General features: G+C 42.7%; 1 pseudogene; it reads right to left on the bottom strand.

The window, feature by feature from the left end:
• Positions 1 to 2,904: 2,904 nt before the first annotated feature.
• LOC114226595 (large ribosomal subunit protein P1 pseudogene) lies at positions 2,905 to 7,827 on the bottom strand (annotated as a pseudogene).
• Between the last annotated feature and the right edge of the window lie 14,239 nt (positions 7,828 to 22,066).

Below are 22,066 nucleotides of genomic sequence, written 5' to 3'. Positions count from 1 at the left end.
AAGAAGGTGAACACACAGAAACAAAGTAGAATGGTGGTTGCCTAGGAGTGGGAGAAATAGGGAGAAGTCAGTAAAAGGGTAAGAACTTTCAGTTATAAGGATCTGATCTAATGCATAACATGGTGACTGTACTGTGTAACTGAAATTGCTAAGAGAGTAGAACTGGAGTGTTCTCACACACACAAAAAGGGTAAATATGTGAGATGGTTACATTAATTAACTCAACACAGGGTGTACATGTATGGAATCATCATGCTGTATACTTTAAATATATTACTGTTTTGTCAATTATACCTCAGTAAAGCTAAAAATAAGTACTTGTTCATAGAGGAAATGCTAAGTCCTAGACTGAAAAGTACTCTGAGCTCCCCTGAATCACAGATGAGAAAGCTGAGGCCCAGGGAGGCTGGCCCAAGGTCACACAGCTATTGGGGGCGGAGTCGCGCCATCCACACTAGTCTTCAGAAGCAGAGTGATCTCCTCTCCATCACGCCTCTGAGATGGAGGACTTCACAGGACCCACGCCTGCTTACAGTTGTCAGATCCCATGACTCAGAAGTACATCCAGCCTTCTGAGTGCTGGTGGAACAGCATGTACAGGTGTTCTGAGGAGTCACGGAGGGTGGAGCAGACCGGAAACCCAGGTTGGCACAGCCTGGCATGGGGCCCTGGGCGTCAGAGTCAGAAGAAAGGTTGAAGAGTCACATCACCAAGTCTCTCTTTGAAGAGAGGGAGCCACTGTAGGGCTTTAGAGGACAGAGTAACACAGTCAGGCTTGTGTTTTAGGAAACACTCCAGGAATGCTGTGAGGAGGACACCACCGACCTGGTTTGCCCAGGACGACATCAGTACAGTGGATGAAGTTTACGAAGTGCTTTTGTGTGTGTGCATGTGTGTGTTGGGGTGACCAGGGGGATCCCACAGAGCTCTCGAATTCCTTGGTGCAGATTCTCATTTTTCTCATCTGATCCTCACAACAGCCTTAGGAGGGAGGCAAAGCAGTTACTACCAGCCCTGTCCTACAGATGAGGAAAACCAAGATGCAGAAGTAAAGCACCTTGTCTGGGCTCGACAGGCCATGAAGCTGACTCTCATTCCAGCACTTTACACCACACTGGATTGTGTATGCTGTAGCCATGCCCATAGTAAAAGTCTTTTGCTCCAAAGTAAATTAAAATACATTGAGGACAAGAGACATAGACATAGCAAATGGTTAGTAAATACTTGTTAATTTTTTCTACTACAAACTACAAAGTTTAATAACAAATTTCAGTAACAAATATTTCCATAGCAAACATCTATAGTGTCAAGGGTATAACAGTATTTATAAATATTAAAGCAAACTTTTTAATATCCTAGGAAGTCTCTTTGAGTAAGAGACTTAGAAACTCAGCTTTAATATAACAAAATAAGCTACAGAATGGGAGAAAATGTTTGCAAGTATATAAAGAACTCTTATAACAACAAAAAAAGACAAACTTTAAAATGAGTAAAGTTACTTGAATAGACATTTCTTCAAAGAAGATATACAAATAGCCAGTGGCCCAAGAAAAGATACTCCACATCATTTATCATTAGAGAAATGCATATCAAAATCACAATGAGATGCCACTTCACATCCACCAAGATGGCGGTACTAAAAAAACAAAAACACACACACGAAAAAAAACCACACCGGGAATAACAAGAGTTGGTTAAGATATGGAGAAATTGGAACCTTTGTACATTGCTGGTGAGAATGTAAAATGATTCAACCACTGTGGAATTTGCTGTGATTCAGCCACTGTGGAATTCATTGTGGGGGTTCCTGTAAAAGTTAAACATAGAATCACCGTATGACCCAGTAAGTCCTCTCCTAGGTGGATACCCAAAAGAGTGGAAAAGAGACACTCCAACAAATGCATGTGTAAGAGTATCCCTAGCAGCACTCTTCACAGCAGCGAAAAGGTGAAGGAGCACAGATGTCCCCCAGTAGATGAATGGATGAACAGATAGTGTATATTTACAATGGAGATGAGTCAGCCATTCCAGAGAATGAAGCATTGATACATGCTACAAGGTGAATCTCAGAAACACGCTAATGTGAAAGAAGGCAGACCCAAAAGGTCACCGATTATACGATTCCATTTAGATGAAGTATCTAGAATAAATATATCAAAATAGTGAGATCTATAGAGACAGAAAGTAGCTGAGTGGTTGCTTAGGTCTGGGGGATGGAAGAATGGGAATATGGAGAGCAACTGCTTAACAGCGAGGACGTTTCTTTTAAAACTACGTACATAAAGGTGTTGGTTGCACAACTTGTGAATGTACTAAATGCATTTTTAAAAATTATTTATTTTTAAAGATTTTATTTATTTGAGAGAGAGAGCATGAGCAGGGGAGGGGCAGAGGGAGAAGCAGACTCCCCGCTGAGCAGGAAGCCTGTTGTGGGACTTGATCCCAGGACCCTGAGATCATCACCTGAGCCAAAGGCAGACGCTTAACAGACTGAGCCACCCAGGTGCCCCCTAAATGCATTTTTAAGTGATTAATTTTAATTTTAAAAATATATAAAATACAGGATCACCTGGGTGGCTTAGTCAGTTAAGTGTCCAACTCTTGATTTCAGCTCAGGTCTTGATCTTAGGGTCATGTGTTCAAGCCCCACACTGGGCTCTGTGCTGAGTGTGGAACCTACATTAAAAAAAAATGTGTATACATATATATATGTGTGTGTGTGTGTATATATATATGTTTAAATTATGGTAATAGGTATATTTATATTCAATAGTAATTTTTCTTAAATTACTAAATTAAATAGTTTCTTAACTATCTATTAAAATGTCATTTCTAATGTAGTGGTTTTTCTTTATCTTTTTTTTTAAGAGTTCAGCTTTTTATTGAACAGGTTACAGAAGAGGGTTAGTCGGAAAGACCAAAGCCCATGTCATCAGCCTCCTCTGACTCTTCTTTGCTTCCACCTCCTCCTCGGCTGGGGCAGCCATGCTGTGGGGGACAGGGAGGGGGCAGGTCCACCAGCCCCTACATTGCAGATGGGGCTCCGGATATTGACATTGGCCGGGGTCTTTGCAAACAAGCCCGGCCCAAAAGGTTCAACACTTAACCCGGCCTTTAATGAGGGCATTGCTCTTATCCTCCGTGTGACCGTCACCTCATCGTGGAGCAGGGTGAGGGCTGAGTAGATGCAGACGAGCTCCGAGAAGCGCGTGCGAAGGCTGGGCTGGCGCTGTTGGACACAGTGTAGTCGCCGGATGAAGTGAGGGCCTCACCCCAGCGTGGCCTTAGCTTCCTCTAACATATTGGATTTTCCACTCCAGGGTTAACTGTCTCCCAGGTTACTTACAGAAACTGCCACAGTTTCCTCATCTGTAAAATGAGCATCCTAACTGCACCTGCCTCAGTTAGTTGTTGAGAGGACGAAATGAGTTAGGAGATGTAAATCTATGCCTATGTAAATCTGCTTACATCCACATTAATCTATTTACATTATGTAATTTTGATATATTTGTATATGTTTACATTTATATCCTATAGAAATTCCCTACTTTTTATCCAGTTCTCAGCTGTTTCTCAACAAAACAAGAAGTTATAATGTGCAGAGAACATTGGTTTTATGAGGAGACACTTCTTTGTTCTTTTTTTCTTCTAGGAGACAGCTCCTTTGCAGCAAGGTCTATCCTCATGCTCCAGGGCATTTCCCAGGTAGACATTAAGTCCTCATGTCGGAAGGCCATGCTGTGTCCAGTACTTCACAGAGTTGGATGGGGGGACAAGGAGCCACAACAAGCCTGTTCTCAGTAGGTGTCTAGTGGGCCTCCCCCCAGCAGCAACAAGATGTGTGGCTTCCATGATCTCCACTTGCCCTCACAGGCTAAAAACAGTCCATGGTCCCCGTCCATCTGCAAGGGAGGCTAGATTTGTGGAGGTACATGGCCTCTTTGTTCAACTACTAACTGTCTCTGCCACACTGGTTTGGAAGAATTTAAGGAACTCTGGGCAGCGGTTCACTGCTGGTTCTGACCTGAACTTGTAAACATGTTCCTTGGGACTGAATTCCAGTTTCTGGATCCAGGCCCCAGTACCAGGACCCCTGTGGTCACATCCCTTGGTACCGCACCTCAGGTCTTATGAATGCAAGTCCTTATCACTGAAAGGCCATTCCTGAGTCTGGGTTCCTGCTCCCTGCTGCTCATCTAATCTGCTTATACATTTCTGTGTATTATCTGATGTCGAATTCCCAGCTCTCCGCACACCACCTATCTACGTGAGCCTCTACCTTATGCTGAACCTGTCAGCCAAACTTTTTCTGGCTGCCTCTGCCAGAACCTTTCCTCGGTTTCCTGTTGCACCTCGTTGTGGCTGTTCTCCACAACCCAATCCACTGTGGTTTGACTCACCTCCTCGTCATCCAAGACCTGGTTCTCACAGGGGAAATGGAAAGCGGTAACAAAAAAAGGAGAGAAAGTACAGGAAAGGAAAGCAGAAGAGAGAGGCAAGGTGACATAATGAATGAACATTACATGTAGAACGTGGTTCAAGTCTACACTCTGCCACTTACCATGCACGTGACCTTAGCCACATCCAGAACCTTTCTAAAACTGGTTTCCTCTGTTAACAGCTCGAGAGAGGTAGACCAGATGATTGTTAAGGTCCCTTCTGGCCAGTATTTTCTGATTCTACATGTAGGTAAGGAGCCTTGTGAGAGTCTCTTGGACTCTTCTGAGAGGAAGGAAGGAGGCCAGAGCATATGCACTGACTGGAGGTGTTCCGGGCTGATTTCTGAGTGGGAACTACTTAGGAGTATCCAGTCCTTCTGGTTAAACATTTTCCTGGATTTGACTGAAGAAAACCCGAAGCCTGTGCCTTCAAAAATGGAGAAGGGGGAGAGTTGGCTTTAAATATATTTCATCTATGATGAAAGTATTAAAATTGCACAAGTAGGAAATTTACAGGGCACTTTACATTCTGCTCATTTTTGCACTAGTCAGAAAAGCTGAAATTCAGTATGTTCTCAAATTAGCTGAAGAAACCCCTTGTCAAAGACCCCTCCATCCATCTGGTTATCATTATTAAAGCATTATGGGGTGTGTGTGTTTCCATAGGAAAAAATTGAATAATCCCTTCAAATATGTAATTTTATAGGTTTTGAAGTATGAAGGCAACCATGAAGGGAGCTATCAAAGCAGTCTGAGGTACAGGGCGAGTTGTCAGGGGAAAAATATAAGAGAATTTTCAATAACTGAAGGTTCAACTGATTTTAATGCCAAGGCCAAGGATTGTTAACAACACTTCTTGGAATTCCTAGAGACTATTGTTCATTGCATGGAGGAATCTGAACCAAAAAGATATATTCTGAATCACCTGGACCGTATTAAAGTGACAGGGGCTTGAAGGGGTAGAGAGGGGGCCCCCCAGGTGTGCCAGGAGCACAACTGCCCCCCCCAAAGCACAGCACAGCTGCGAGCCTCTGTTCTTCTAACTCTGGCATTTTGTTCCAAGAGCACTGCACCCTGGGCCAGCGTGGCCTCTTAGACATCAACCCAAACAAGACAACATTTTCCCTTAAGCAAGACATAGTAGAAAGAATGAGAGCCTGGATTCAGACAGATCTTGAGCCAGATCCAGACTCCCAGCCCTCCGACTCATGAGCTTTGTGATCCTGGGCCAACACAATGCCTCGTTCACAGAAGATACTCAGTAAATCCCTCCTGACCTAAACTGTGTTTCTTCATCTATCAAATGAAGATGGTAGGATCTATATCATAAGCAGGTTATAATGATTATATGGGTCAACAGTGCTCAAAGCAGCGCCTGATACATTATAACCACTATTATGTATGTATTGTAAAAAGAGTATTCTGAAAGTTTCTAACACATGATAAAACACTCCCCAAATATTATATATATTATATATAATATTGTCATTTTCCTTATTTTTTATTTTGTTTTATTCACTTTTTAAAATATATTTCCATACATATGATAAGACCCTCTCAAAGTCTTCAACATCCTCCAAAGGTCTCCCTTCTACCATTCAGTGCTTTATAGCCTACCAAGTGCTTTAGTGAAAGAACTGATTTGACTCTGACCTCAGTCCTGTGCTGCAGAGATCCCACCTGGCTCGTCCTGCCTGGTCCCCCAAGGAGACCGGGCATTTGGCTGGAGAAACTTGCTGCTAACTCAGCTCCCAGACATGTCAAACCCTAACAAGACACAGATTTGTCATCATCATTTCCCTACTACCATCAAGGGCTCCCTTGCAAAATATAGGGGGTGATTTCACTGTTGTCATCCCTGATTTGGGGCTGGGATTGTTTTCTCACTGGATGAAAAAAATAACGCTGAAACTTGCCATTTGGATGGAAATCTAAACGTCTCTTTATCTACTTGTATTTTATGAGTTGGTAAATACATGGATGCAGAGAGGAAAGGGGGAAAGTCCTTAAAGAATGCAACACTGCCATTAACTGTAATGAAATTGTCAAAAAAAAATTTAAACCATAATCCTCAGTGCTAATGAAAATGCAGTAGGACGGCTACTTATGTACTGATTTGGCAGTATACCTAAAAAGACTTTAAATTTAGAATGTAAGTTTCATGAAGGCAGGGATATTTTGTCTGTTTTGAAATTTTTTTTAGAATGTTGTCCAGCACCTAGCAGGTACTCATTAAATATTTGTTGAATGCATGAATGAGAGTTGTCAGTCTTTAAAGGCCCATAGTATTTAACCTAAAAAACAGTCAGAAAAAAAATAAAATAAAATAAGAAGAAAAAAACAGAAATGCAAATCAAGTGTGTGCTCATCAAAGCATAATTTATAATAGGGAAGGCTGGGAAACAATTCGACAAAATAGGAATTATTAGATAATCAGTTGGAGCTCTTTTTCAGTTGTATAATAATGTTTTAAGTTGAAGTTTTAGTATATGGGAAAATGCTTATATAATTTGAAGTGAAAAAAGAATTGGAAATCTTATATATAGTATGATCTCAACTTTGTTTAAACAAGTTTTTTTCTTAAGCACAGAAAAGATATTAGAAGAAAACAGACCAAATGACTCGGTATTTATCTCTGAGTGATGAGACTAGGTGTAATTTTTATTTAATTTTCTTAACTTTTCAGTGCATAATAAGCATATATTACTTTTAAATTTAGGGAAAGATATATGTTACAAAATCCCTACTGAATTCAGAGTCCTTTGGAGCTGAGGCTTGTGACCCCTCTCTGCAACTTGCCAGGTGTGTGTTGATGTTCCAGAGACTTTGTGTAACTCATGTGAGGTCTGTGAAACTTGTATGTTTCACAAAATATTAAGCATAAAACGAAAGCATGTGCTGATAGCTGTTGATACTATTCTTACTCCTGGGGTAGCAAAGTGGCACATTTTGAGAAAGCTATGCAGAGCATCGTGAGATCATTTTGTGATGAAGGGTGGAATTCCCGACAGGTTTGGAGTGACCTTGTCAGTTCCCAGAGTGGGACCCTATCTGTTCTGTGTAGCACAGGGCTGACATATATAGCTGGTCTGCTGCGTTTATTTGTCAGGGTTCTGGTGAACCGCAGCGCGGGTGCACAGAGGGGAGTCATTTTCCCGCAGTGAGCCTAATCCACAGACTCCATCTCCATGCCCCTTCTCTGTTATCTTCTCATTCATGGTCACACTGAATCCTCGTCTTAACCCTGTGCTGAGAGCTGGGTTGTTGTCAGCTTTGTGAACCATTTGAGGGACTAGAGAAAAGCACCAGTCCACTGCTGGTAACAACCCAGTGCCATTCTCATTCCAGTGATGGAATTCTTTGGACTTACCTGCCTGTCTGTTGTCATGGTGCTGTGACTACAGTAACAAAAGTGACCAGTGGAGAAGCTGGACTGGCTGGAGAAATAACAGGAGGGAACATGGCCCCAGTTCCCAGCCCTTGCTTATTCTGATTTCAGGCAGGCTTGGCCTCTGCATGAGATTTTGTATACAGGAGGTGTATTACTGTGCTGGGGTTCCCATAACAAAGTGCCACAGACCGTGTGGCTTAAACAAAAGAACTTAATTTTCTTACAATTTTGAAGGCTAGAAGTCCAAGATCAAGGTGTTAGCAGGTTGGGATTCTTCCGAAGCCTCTTTCCTTGGTCGTACACGGCTGTGTTCTCCCTGTGTCTTCATGTGGTCTTCCCTCTGTCTGTGTTGTCTGTGTCCTAATCTCTTCTTCTTTAAGGACACCAGTCATAGTGGATTAGGATCCACTGGAACAACCCAATTTTAACTTAATTACCTCTTCTAAAAAAGTCTTAGCTCCAAATACAGTCATGTTTTGCGGAACTAGGGGTTAGGACTGCAGCACATGAATGGGGGGGGGGGCATGTCGGAGAAGGGAAACAATTCAACCCATAACAGGAGATCTGTAGAGACTCGGAATCAGAATAGAACAGTCATTTGCCGCATTCCAAACCATGAAGGCTGATGTCAGGCAACTCCTCCAATGCTGGCATGGCTAATCAGACCCCAGGAAAGGAAAAGTGTCAGGGAGACTGTGAGGACTCCAGCACAGATACCTAAGCAGTGCTGAGAAATAGAAATGGGGACTGACCTCGGTCTCCCTGGCTTGAGACATCCAAGGCCTGCACGGTTTCTACCTTCCCCCAAATAGTTCAGTACACAAGGAGGCAGCATATCTTGCTTTCTCTCCCTCTGAAATGTACCTTGAAGCTATCCCTTTTCTTCCACTCTGTTTGCTCTGCCCTGGTATAGAGCATCTTCCTCCTTCACCTGGACAGTGGCAGGAGCCTATCACTGCCTTGTGGCCTCCAGGCTCTTCCCTTCCCTGGTCCTCTGGTTGGCTGCCAGAGGGCTCTTTAATGTGAAGATTGGATCTGTACCTGCACCTGCGTGCTTGACTGCCTTCCCCATTGCCTACAGGATAGTTAACATTCCTTAGCATGGCACATGGAGACTATGCTTTAAAACCTTTTAGGAGCTCCCTGCTGCCTCCAAAGCAAAGCTTGCAGGCTAAGACCTGCATTTCGATCTGGTCAGACCTGTTCCCACCCCGCAAATCCTGCTGCCTGTCATACCACTGCCCCTCAGCCCTGCCCGCTCCCAGTATGATCCCCCTCCCCAGATCTCTTCCTATTCCCTCAGAAAGCCTGCCCTGCTTTCCCTCTCCTGCCTCTAGGCTTAAAGAAATGTCCAAATTCCAGGTCTAAGGTCTAATTCAAATGTCGCTTCTCTATGAAGCCTTTCCCACTGCTCACCCCAGCCCTCAAGAAGAATCATTCTCTCCCTACCCTCTACCCCAAAGCGCTTGATACATTTCTCTGTGTGCTTAACATCTTGAATTGTTTCCTATTCTTAACTTTGTCTCCATCCCTGGGATGTGAGCTCCTTAATGAAGGGACTTTCTCTACTTCATTTCTATACCACCACTGCCCCACACAGCCCCGTGCATAGGAGGTGCTTAACAGACAGGCTCTAGGTGAGTAAAGAGATGAAGTCACAGGAGTCTCTCCATCGAGTTGTTGATGGTCTGTGCTGGGAGGTTGCCAGGTTGTCTGATGATGTCCTTTTCAAACTTGAACCACAAGCTCTTCTTTGATCGTGTCCATGACCCTTCTGTCCGCAGTAACACTGAGGTCCCATGTGGGCCGAGCCCCCTCCCGGTTTGGGGCCATGCGCAAAAGTGCCGTAGCCCCTCACCCCGTCACTGTGCTGGGGGGCAGCACATCCGAAGCAAGACAGACCCCTATTCCCACGACACTCCCTGCTTCACACCTCTGTGGAAACTCTGAGGACCCAGCAGAGTCCTTCAAGTCCTCTTTGGCATCTCCTAATCCTGTTGTCCAGCCCTAAAGACCAATATTTGTTCATTCATTCATTTATATTCATTCGTTCTCCCTCTCCCCCTTCCCAAACATGTATTAAGCTCCTACTACAACACAAGCACTAAGGTAAAAATAAGTAAGACACAGTACCTGCCATAAGGAAACCTAAGAGTCTAAATGGGGAGTCAGACTTTTGTAAACAAACACTTGCAGTAAATCTGACAGTTATTTTTAGAGCTCTAGGGCGGTGTGGGTGACAGAGAGGTCAGCACCAAGAGAGAGCAATTGATTCTCTAGTCAGTGTCCAAAATAAGGATGCTGCTAATCCCAGGCCAGCAAGATTTATTGCCTACCATCTGCTGCTAAAGGAATAAAAGAAGGAGCTTTCGTGTTCGGACCTCCTGGCTCAGGTGGTCTCCCCAGTGGTGCAGGTGCCAAGGGCACAGAGCAGGTCCTGGGAGGTGACAAAGGGCAGGGGAGGACGTCTCTCTCCAGTGGCTCAGGACACACAGTCACCACCCCACAGAGAGCAGGGACAGTGCCTGGGCCTGATTCTTTTGTCCTAGGGCACTAGGGAGTTAAGAAAGCCTTTGTGCCCAGAGGTCTTTAATTTCCATTGTCACTCATGAGGAAACCTGAGGGGAACCCAGGCTTTCTTTCACCAGAAATGGATTGAGCGCATTAGTCAAGGGCCCTCCCCCACCCTTCATATTCCAGTGGATGGACGGGCCGTGGAGAGGCCAGTCGCAGCGTTCCCAGGCCCCACTGGAGGCTGCCATTTTTGCCCCCTCACGGCCCAGGGCCTGAGACAATGCCTTACCCCGTCGGTTGGTGTTTGCCCTTTCTGCTCTAGTGAGCCACAGGTTTTTGGAGGTTGAGGTATGTGCCTTGATGTGGTCATTTACTACTGAGTCTCCTTTGACTCAGGAGCCTGGAGAGAACATGAATTTAGTCACCTTGCAGTGGTCTCCTCAGTGCCCCATCTGTGTTTGTGAGGGCCTGACATGGCACCTGTTTACAGCGAGAGCCCTGACCACTTTGGAAATAAGGAACTCGCATATACTTGCAAACAGGACGTATTACCTCTCTCTGGGCAAAGTTAAGAAAGTGAGAGAACTAACTTAGTGTGTATTGGGAATACATCTGAACCAGATGCCAAGCTTGGTGCCTGGCTCCCTAGATTATTACACAGGGAATTACTGTGATATTATTTCTATAATATCTCTCCCTCTGATCTGCAGGCTCCAGGAAGGCAAGGGCTGTGCCTGTCTTGTGCACTGCCACAGCCCAGCCCCTAGCAGAGTGCCTGACACACAGTAAGGTAGGCAATAAATATGTTGAATGAATACACAAATGATTTAAACGACCTTCTGATGATCTTGTGGAATTGGTATTATTAACCCATTTACAGGTTAATAAATTGAGGCTCTGAGAAGTTGAGTAACTTGCCTATGGCTACATGGCCAGTCATTAACTACAACCATATTAACCCACAGCTTTCCAGCTGAACCCTTGCTTATATGTGAACCCAAAAGTTAAAAAGAGAAGGAATCTTTTTTTCCAAAGTTCTAGGAACAACTCTTGTTCTGCCTTCTTTTTAGATGAGCCACAGTTTACTTTCTCATAATTACAATTTTATGTCCTACAGGTCTCTGGTAGTGGAGGAGGGTGCTTGCGAACACAAATGCTAAGGAATGGCCTTTAACCACTGTCTTTCTTTTGGGGTGTGATTCTAACTTTAAGAATGGAAAACATTTTGGGAAATGGAGGAAGGGGTGGACGAGAGTAGCCAAAGGGCTTTATCCCAGGGCTAAGACTTGAGTTAGACTTGGGATGAGTAAGATATACCAGAGGATTGAGGCTGGACACTCCAGGACAGTGGGAGCCAAAGCATGGAAGGGGCAGAGAGGAATTCAGAGGTAGAAGTCAGTGATTCATCGGTCTTCTATAACACCCAGTACTCATTACATCACGTGCCCTCCTTAATGCCCATCACCCAGTTTCCCCATCCCCGCACCTCCTCCCCTCCAGCAAACTTCAGTTTGTTTCCTGAGATTAAGAGTCTCTTATGGTTTGTCTCCCTCTCTGGTTTTGTCTTGTTTTATTTTTTCCTCTCTTCCCCTATGATCCCCTGTTTTGTTTCTTAAATTCCACATGTGAGTGAGATTATATGATAATTTTCTTTCTCTGATGACTTATTTCACTTAGCATAATACCCTCTATTTCCATCCACATCACTGCAAAGGGCAAGATTTCATTTTTTTTAGTGGCTGAGTAGTATTCCATTGTATATATATATACCACTTCTTTTCCATTCATCTGTCGATGGACATCTTGGCTCTTTCCATAGTTTGGCTATTGTGGACATTGCTCCTATAAACATTGCGGTGCACGTACCCCTTTGGATCATTACATTTGTATCTTTGGGGTAAATACCCAGTAGTGCATTGCTGGGTCTTAAGGTAGCTCTATTTTCAACTTTTTGAGGAACCTCCATATGGTTTTCCAGAGTGGCTGCACCAGCTTGCATTCCCACCAACAGTGTAGGAGGGTTCCCCTTTCTCCACATCCTCACCAACATCTGTCATTTCCTGACTTGTTAATTTTAGCCATTCTGAGTGGTGTGAGGTGGTATCTCGTTGTGGTTTTTGATTTGTATTTCCCTGATGCCGAGCGATGTTGAGCACTTTTTCATGTGTCTGTTGGCCATTTGTATATCTTCTTTGCAGAAATGTCTGTTTATGTCTTCTGCTCATTTCTTGATCGGATTATTTGTTCCTTAGGTGTTGAGTTTGATAAGTTCTTTATAGATTTTGGATACTAGCCCTTTATCTGATATGTCATTTGCAAATATCTTCTCCCATTCTGTCAGTTGTCTTTTGGTTTTGTTGACTGTTTCTTTTGCTGTGCAAAAGCTTTTTATCTTGATGAGGTCCCAATAGTTCATTTTTGCCTTTGTTTCCCTTTCCTTTGGAGACCTGTCTAGCAAGAAGTTGCTGTGGCCAAGGTTGCTACCTGTGTTCTATAGGATGTTGATGGACTCCTGTCTCACATTTAGGTCTTTCATCCATTTGGAGTGCATTTTTATGTATGGTATAAGGAAATGGTCCAGTTTCATATTTCTATGTGTGACTGTCCAATTTTCCCAATACCATTTGTTGAAGAGACTGTCTTTTTTCCATTGGACATTCTTTCCTGCTTTGTCGAAGATTAGTTGACCATAGAGTTAAGGGTCCATTTCTGGGCTCTCTATTCTGTTCCATTGATCTATGTGTCTGTTTTTGTGCCAGTACCATACTGTCTTGATGATTACAGCTCCGAATACAGCTTGAAGTCCAGGACTGTGATGCCACCAGCTTTGGTTTTCTTTTTCAACATTCCCCTGGCTATTCAGGATCTTTTCTGGTTCCATACAAATTTTAGGATTATTTGTTCCAGCTCTGTGAAAAAAGTTGATGATATTTTTTTATTTTTTTATTCTTATGTTAATCACCATATATTACATAATTTGTTTTGGTGTACTGTTCCATGATTCATTGTTTGTTCATAACACCCAGTGCTCCATGCAGAATGTGCCCTCCTCAATAACCATCACGAGGCTAACCCATCTCCCCACCCTCCTCCCCTCCAGAAACCTCAGTTTGTTTTTCAGAGGCCATCATCTCTCCTGGTTCGTCTCCCCCTCTGACTTACTCCCCTTCATTCTTCCTCTCCTGCTATCTCCTTCTTTTTCTTTTTTCTTAAAATATGTTGCGTTATTTGTTTCAGAAGTACAGATCTGTGATTCAACAGTCTTACACAATTCACAGCGCTCACCGTAGCACATATCTTCCCCAATGTCCATCACCCAGCCACCCCATCCCTCCCACCCCCGACCACTCCAGCAACCCTCAGTTTGTTCCTGACATTAAGAATTCCTCATATCAGTGACTTCATATGATACATGTCTTTCTCTGATTGACTTATTTCACTCAGCATAACACCCTCCAGTTCCATCCACGTCGTTGCAAATGGCAAGATCTCATTCCTTTTGATGGCTGCATAATATTCCATTGTGTATATATACCACCTCTTCTTTATCCATTCATCTGTTCATGGACATCTTGGCTCTTTCCACAGTTTGGCTATTGTGGACATTGCTGCTATAAACATTGGGGTGCACGTACCCCTTCGGGTCCCTACATTTGTATCTTTGGGGTAAATACCCAGTAGTGCAATTGCTGGATTGAATGGTAGCTCTAATTTCAACTGTTTGAGGAACCTCCATACTGTTTTCCAGAGGGGTTGCACCAGCTTGCATTCCCACCAACAGTGTAGGAGGGTTCCCCTTTCTCCACATCCCCGCCAACATCTGTCGTTCCCTGACTTGTTAATTTTAGCCATTCTGACGGGTGTGAGGTGGTATCTCATTGAGGTTTTGATTTGGATTTCCCTGATGCCGAGCGATGTTGAGCACTTTTTCATGTGCCTGTTAGCCATTTGGATGTCTTCTTTGGAAAAATGTCTGTTCATGTCTTCTGCCCATTTCTTGATTGGATTATTTGTTCTTTGGGTGTTGAGTTTGATAAGTTCTTTATAGATTTTGGATACTAGCCCTTTATCTGATATGTCATTTGCAAATATCTTCTCCCATTCTGTCGGTTGTCTTTTGGTTTTGTGGACTGTTTCTTTTGCTGTGCAAAAGCTTTTTATCTTGATGAAATCCCAATAGTTCATTTTTGCCCTGGCTTCCTGTGCCTTTGGTGATGTTTCTAGGAAGAAGTTGCTGCAGATGAGGTCGAAGAGGTTGCTACCTGTGTTCTCTTTTAGGATTTGGATGGACTCCTGTCTCACGTTTAGGTCTTTCAACCATTTGGAGTCTATTTTTGTGTGTGGTGTAAGGAAATGGTCCAGTTTCATTCTTCTGCATGTGGCTGTCCAATTTTCCCAACACCATTTGTTGAAGAGACTGTCTTTTTTCCACTGGACATTCTTTCCTGCTTTGTCAAAGATAAGTTGACCATAGAGTTGAGGGTCCATTTCTGGGCTCTCGATTCTGTTCCATTGATCTATGTGTCTGTTTTTGTGCCAGTACCATACTGTCTTGATGATGACAGCTTTGTAATAGAGCTGGAAGTCCGGAATTGTGATGCCGCCAGCTTTGCTTTTCTTTTTCAATATTCCTCTGGCTATTCGGGGTCTCTTCTGGTTCCATACAAATTTTAGGATTATTTGTTCCATTTCTTTGAAAAAAGTGGATGGTATTTTGATGGGGATTGCATTGAATGTGTAGATTGCTCTAGGTAGCATTGACATCTTCACAATGTTGGTTCTTCCAATCCATGAGCATGGAACGTTTTTCCATTTCTTTGTGTCTTCTTCAATTTCTTTCCTGAGTATTTTATAGTTTTCTGAGTACAGATCCTTTGCCTCTTTGGTTCAATTTATTCCTAGGTATCTAATGGTTTTGGGTGCAATTGTGAATGGGATCGACTCCTTGATTTGTCTCTCTTCTGTCTTGTTGTTGGTGTATAGGAATGCCACTGATTTCTGTGCATTGATTTTATAGCCTGCTACTTTACTGAATTCCTGTATGAGTTCTAGCAGTTTTGGGGTGGAGTCTTTTGGGTTTTCCACATATAGTATCATATCATCTGCAAAGAGTGAGAGTTTGACTTCCTCTTTGCCGATTTGGATGCCTTTGATTTCTTTTTGTTGTCTGATTGCTGTGGCTAGGACTTCTAATACTATGTTGAATAGCTGTGGTGAGAGTGGACATCCCTGCCGCGTTCCTGACCTTAGGGGAAAAGCTCTCAGCTTTTCCCCATTGAGAATGATATTCGCTGTAGGTTTTTCCTAGATGGCTTTTATGATATTGAGGTATGTACCCTCTATCCCTATACTCTGAAGAGTTTTGATCAAGAAAGGATGCTGTACTTTGTCAAATGCTTTTTCTGCAGCTATTGAGAGGATCATATGGTTCTTGTTCTTTCTTTGATTAATGTATTGTATCACACTGATTCATTTGCGGATGTTGAACCAGCCTTGCAGCCCAGGGATAAATCCCACTTGGTCGTGGTGATTAATCCTTTTAATGTACTGTTGGATCCTATTGGCTAGGATTTTGGTGAGAATTTTTGCATCCATGTTCATCAAGGATATTGGTCTGTAATTCTCCTTTTTGACGGGATCTTTGTCTGGTTTTGGGATCAAGGTAATGGTGGCCTCATAAAACGAATTTGGAAGTTTTCCTTCCATTTCTATTTTTTGGAACAGTTTCAGGAGAATAGGTATTAATTCTTCTTTAAATGTCTGATAGAATTCCCCTGGGAAGCCATCTGGCCCTGGGCTTTTGTTTCTTGGGAGATTTTTGATGACTGCTTCAATTACCTTAGGGGTTATAGGTCTGTTCAGGTTTTCTATTTCTTCCTGGTTCAGTTTTGGTAGTTGATACATCTCTAGGAATGCACCCATTTCTTCCAGGTTATCTAATTTGCTGGCATAGAGTTGCTCGTAATATGTTCTTATAATTGTTTGTATTTCTTGGGTGTTGGTTGTGATCTCTCCTCTTTCATTCATGATTTTGTTGATTTGGGTCATTTCTCTTTTCTTTTTGATCAGTCTGGCCAGGGGTTTATCAATCTTGTTAATTCTTTCAAAGAACCAGCTCCTAGTTTCGTTGATCTGTTCTACTGTTCTTTTGGTTTCTATTTCATTGATTTCTGCTCTGATCTTTATGATTTCTCTTCTCCTGCTGGGTTTAGGTTTTATTTGCTGTTCTTTCTCCAGCTCCTTTAGGTGTAGGGTTAGATTGTGTATTTGAGACCTTTCTTGTTTCTTGAGAAAGGCTTGTATTGCTATATACTTTCCTCTCAGGACTGCCTTTGCTGTACCCCAAAGATTTTGGACAGTTGTGTTTTCATTTTCATTGGTTTCCATGAATTTTTTTAATTCTTCTTTAATTTCCTGGTTGACCCATTCATTCTTTAGTAGGATGCTCTTTAGCCTCCATGTATTTGAGTTCTTTCCGACTTTCCTCTTGTGATTGAGTTCTAGTTTCAAAGCATTGTGGTCTGAAAATATGCAGGGAATGATCCCAATCTTTTGGTACCGGTTGAGACCTGATTTGTGACCTAGGATGTGATCAATTCTGGAGAATGTTCCATGGGCACTAGAGAAGAATGTGTATTCCGTTGCTTTGGGATGGCATATTCTGAATATGTCTGTGAAGTCCATTTGGTCCAGTGTTTCATTTAAAGTCTTTATTTCCTTGTTGATCTTTTGCTTAGATGATCTGTCCATTTCAGTCAGGGGGGTGTTAAAGTCCCCCACTGTTATCGTATTGTTGTCAATGTGTTTCTTTGCTTTTGTTATTAATTGCCTTATATAATTGGCTGCTCCCATGTTCGGGGCATAGATATTTACAATTGTTAGATCTTCTTGTTGGATAGACCCTTTAAGTAGGATATAGTGTCCTTCCTCATCTCTTATTACAGTCTGGTTTAAAATCTAATTTGTCTGATATAAGGATTGCCACCCCAGCTTTCTTTTGGTGTCCATTAGCATGGTGAATGGTTTTCTACCCCCTCACTTTCAATGTGGGGTGTCTTTGGGTCTAAAATGAGTCTCTTCCAGACAGCATATGGATGAGTCTTGTTTTTTAATCCAATCTGATAGCCTGTGTCTTTTGACTGGGGCATTGAGCCCATTTACATTCAGGGTAACTATTGAAAGGTATGAATTTAGTGCCATTGTATTGCCTGTAAGGTGACTGTTACTGTATGTTGTCTGTGTTCCTTTCTGATCTTTGCTGCTTTTAGGCTCTCTCTTTGCTTAGAGGACCCCTTTCAATATTTCTTGGAGGGCTGGTTTCGCGTTTGCAAATTCCTTTAGTTTTTGTTTGTTCTGGAAGCTTTTTATCTCTCCTACTATTTTCAATGAGAGCCTAGCTGGATATAGTATTCTTGGCTGCATATTTTTCTCGTTTAGTGCTCTGAAGATATCTTGCCAGTCCTTTCTGGCCTGCCAGGTCTCTGTGGATAGGTCTGTTAATATTTTTACCATTGTAGGTTACATATCTCTTCTCCCGAGCTGCTTTCAGGATTTTCTCTTTGTCTCTGAGACTCGTAAGTTTTACTATTAGATGTCGGGGTGTTGACCTGTTTTTATTGATTTTGAGAGGGGTTCTTTGTGCCTCCTGGATTTTGGTGCCTGTTTCCTTCCTCACATTAGGGAAGTTCTCTGCTATTATTTGCTCCAATATACCTTCTGCCCCTCTCTCTCTTTCTTCTTCTTCTGGGATCCCAATTATTCTAATGTTGTTTCGTCTTATCAAATCACTTATCGCTCGAATTCTGCCCTCGTGATCCTGTAGTTGTTTCTCCCTCTTTTTCTCAGCCTCTTTATTTTCCATCATTTGGTCTTCTATATCACTGATTCTCTCTTCTGCCTCATTTATCCTAGCTTTTAGTGCCCCCATTTTTGATTGAACCTCATCAATAGCCTTTTTGATTTCGACTTGGTTAGATTTTAGTTCTTTTATTTCTCCAGAAAGGGTTTCTCTAATACCTTCCACGCTTTTTTCAAGCCCAGCTAGTATCTTTAAAGTCATGATTCTGAACTCTAGGTCCGACATCGTACTAATGTCTGTATTGAGTAGGTCCCTGGCTGATGGTACTACCTCTTGTTCTTTTTGCTGAGGTGATTTTTTTCGTCTTGTCATTTTGTCCAGAGGAGAATAGATGAATGAGAGAACAAAATGCTAACAGGTTTACAACGTCCCCAGCAAATATATTGTATACAAATCAGAAAAGACCTGAAACTAGGGGAAAAGAAAGGGAAAGAAAGAAAAAAGAAAGAGAAAAAAAAAAAAGAAAAAAAGATAAAAACAAAAACAGAACAATACAAAAAAAAGCAGAATGTGATCAAATATGATCAGGCTAGTGCATAGATCAGTGCCACACACTAGATTTTGGGCGTATTTTGGTCTGTTAGAAAAAAGTGCCTCCTAAAATTTTAAAGGAAGAAAGACATATATGTACAAAATAAGGGTTGATACAATGAAGGGATAGAAGATGACTGTAAAGATGAAAATTATAAAAGATTTTATAAAAGGACTTGATAAGAAGTTGTTTGAAAAAAGAAAGAAGATTTAAAAAAAAAAAAAGAAAAAAGGGAGAGAATGTGATCAGGCAGGAGACTAGAACAGAACCATACACTAGTGATTTAGGGTATATTTTTATCTGTTAGAAGAAACTGTATCTCAAAATTTTAAAGGGAGAACGACTTATATATATGCCAAAAATAAGGGTAACTACTATGAAGGGATAAAATATGACTCTAAAAATGAAAAATAAAAAATGTTTTTTTTTTTAAAAAGAGATTGATAAGATGTTGGTTGAAAAAGGGAAAAAGAAAAAGAAAAAAAAACAGTTAACAAAAATTAACTTTGATGAACTAATGAATCATGGTAAAAAAAGCCATGAATTCTATGTGCAGTATTCCCCTAGCGCTGGAGTTCTCCCGTTCTCCTTGATCGGTAAACTTGGTCTTGGCTTGCTGGCTGTTCGTGCTGATCTTCTGGGGGAGGGGCCTGTTGCTGTGGTTTCCAAATGTCTTTGCTGGAGGCTGAATTGCCCCGCCCTTGTCGGTCCGGGCTAAGCAAGCTGCTCGGGTTTGATCTCAGGAGCTTTTGTTCCCTGCAAGCTCTCCGTACAGCCTTGGAGGACCAGGGCAAAAATGGTGGCCTCCCAATCTCCACCTAGGGGAGCTGAGAACTCGGGGCCCCGCTCCTCAGTGCGCCCCCAGAGAAAAGCAGTCACTCCCTTGTCCCCGGTCTCCGGCCGCACTCCATGGCTCACCCGGCCTGTGACCAAGCGTTTGTATCTCTGACACCTGACCCCGTGTGGAGTCTCCAAACCCAGCAAATCCCTGCGGTGCGTTCCCGCGCCGCTCCTCCCCGGGAAGGAAGGGGAGTCTCCCCGGATCTGCCGCCTGCTGGGTCCCTGCTGCAGGAGCAGTGGCCCGACTGGGCCGCGGATCACAGTTTATGGCAACCCCAAGCTGAGAGCCCGCGCCTCAGCTCCGTCTCTGCAGCTGGCTTCCCCGCTCCGATACCTGGGAGCTCTGCCGCACTCCCGGTCTTCCTGTGACCCCGAGGGTCCTGAGACCACACTGTCCCGCGAGGGTTCCACCCTCCGCTTAGCCACTGGAGCGACGTCCCTCAGCGGAGCCGACTTCTAAAAGGTCCGATTTTGTGCTCCGCGGCTCTAGCACTTGCCAGAAGCGGCCGGCGGAGGCCCCTCCCCCGCCGTCTATCCTCCCGAATATCGCCTCGGATTCACTTCTCCGCACGTCCTACCTTCCAGTAAGTGGTCGCTTCTCTGTTCCAAAGTTGATGATATTTTGATAGGGATTGCATTGAATGTATAGACTACTCTAAGTAGCATAAATATTTTAACAATATTTGTTTAACCATATTTGTTCTTCCATGAGCATGGGATGTTTTTCCATTTCTTTGTGTCTTCCTCAATTTCTTTCATGAGTATTCTATAGTTTTCTGAGTATAGATTCTTTGCCTCTTTGGTTAGATTTATTCCTAGGTATCTTATGGTTTTTGGTGCAATTGTAAATGGGATTGATTCCTTGATTTCTCTTTCTTCTGCCTTGTTGTTAGTGTGTAGAAATGCAAATGACTTCTGTGCATTGATTTTATATCCTGCCACTTTGATGAATTCCTGTATGAGTTCTAGCAGTTTTTGGGTGGAGTCTTTTGAGTTCTCCACATAGAGTATCATGTCATCTGCAAAGAGTGAGAGTTTGACATCACCTTTGCTAATTTTGATGCCTTTTATTTCTTTTTGTTTTCTGATTGGTGAGGCTAGGACTTCTAGTACTATGTTGAACAACAGTGGTGAGAGTGGACATGCCTGTTGTGTTCCTGACCTTAGGGGGAAAGCTCTCAGTTTTTTCCCCATTGAGAATGATATTGGCTGTGGGTTTTTCATAGATGGCCTTTAGGGTATTGAGGTATGTACCCTCTATCCCTACACTGTGAAGAGTTTTGATCAAGAAAGGGTGCTGTACTTTGTGAAATGCTTTTTCTGCATCTATTGAGAGGATCATATGGTTCTTGTCCTTTCTTTTATTAATGTGATGTATCACATTGATTGATTTGTGGATGTTGAACCAACCTTGCAGCCCAGGAATAAATCCCACTTGGTCATGGTGAATAATCCTTTTAATGTACGGTTGGACCCTACTGGCCAGTATCTTGGTGAGAATTTTGGCATCCATGTTCATCCAAAATATTGGTCTGTAATTCTCCTTTTTGATGGGGTCTTTGTCTGGTGTGGGGATCAAGGTAATGCTGGCCTCATAGAAAGAGTCTGGAAGTTTTCCTTCCCCTTCTATTTTTTGAAACAGCTTCAGAAGAATAGGTATTAATTCTTCTTTAAATGTTTAGTAGAATTCCCCTAGGAAGCCATCTGGCCCTGGACTCTTGTTTGTTGGGAGATTTTTGATTACAGCTTCAATTTCCTTGCTGGCTATGAGTCTGTTCAGGTTTTCTATTTCTTCCTGGTTCAGTTTTGGTAGTTTATACATCTCTAGGAATGCATCCATTTCTTTCAGATTGCCTAATCTTAGCTTAGATTTAACTGCCTTTGCAGTCACCATATTTGTGACCCCTTTTGTTTTTGTTTTCCCCTTCTTCACACCCCCAACTCCTGCTCTGTTTGCATCTATTTCTCTATCAAACTTCATGTCTATATATCCTTGCCCCTGGCCCAGCCTTCCATTCCCTGCCTCATACACTTCCACTTGGGTTATGGGAAAAACAACCTCCTTATATCTTCAGTCCCTTCCAGAACATTCTCTCCAGCTCCATCTATTAACATCTATAACCCTCACCCTGAGTTGACTTCTTGTTAACCACTCTCACACCTCTTTTCGCACTCCCCAGCCCTCCAGGTCAGGATATAGGTAAACATCCTTTCATTTCCTCTTATTTTAGAGCTGCCTTCTCCTATCCTCCTATTTAAACAAACAAAAAACTTCCACAGTCTGCTTCCCTTCTCTAAGAGATGTGCTATTTAGAGATACTGACCTTTTCTCCTTTTCATCACCGTCACTTACCACCTTTCATTCCTTGAGGATTTTGGCAGCAGCTTATAGACTTTCTCCACCCAGTCCTGCCATCATCTTGGACAATTTCAGCATCAGCACGGCTGGCTCCTCCAACACCCCGGCCTCTCCCAACCAGGAAACGTTTCCT

The sequence above is a fragment of the Eumetopias jubatus genome, unplaced genomic scaffold, assembly GCF_037043125.1.
Source record: "Eumetopias jubatus isolate StellerSeaLion01/CBP00866 unplaced genomic scaffold, mEumJub1_p1.0 scaffold_13, whole genome shotgun sequence".
In the NCBI taxonomy this organism is placed as follows: Eukaryota; Metazoa; Chordata; class Mammalia; order Carnivora; family Otariidae; genus Eumetopias; species Eumetopias jubatus.
Note: the sequence above shows the minus strand (reverse complement) of the source record. Positions and strands in the feature narration are given on the sequence as shown.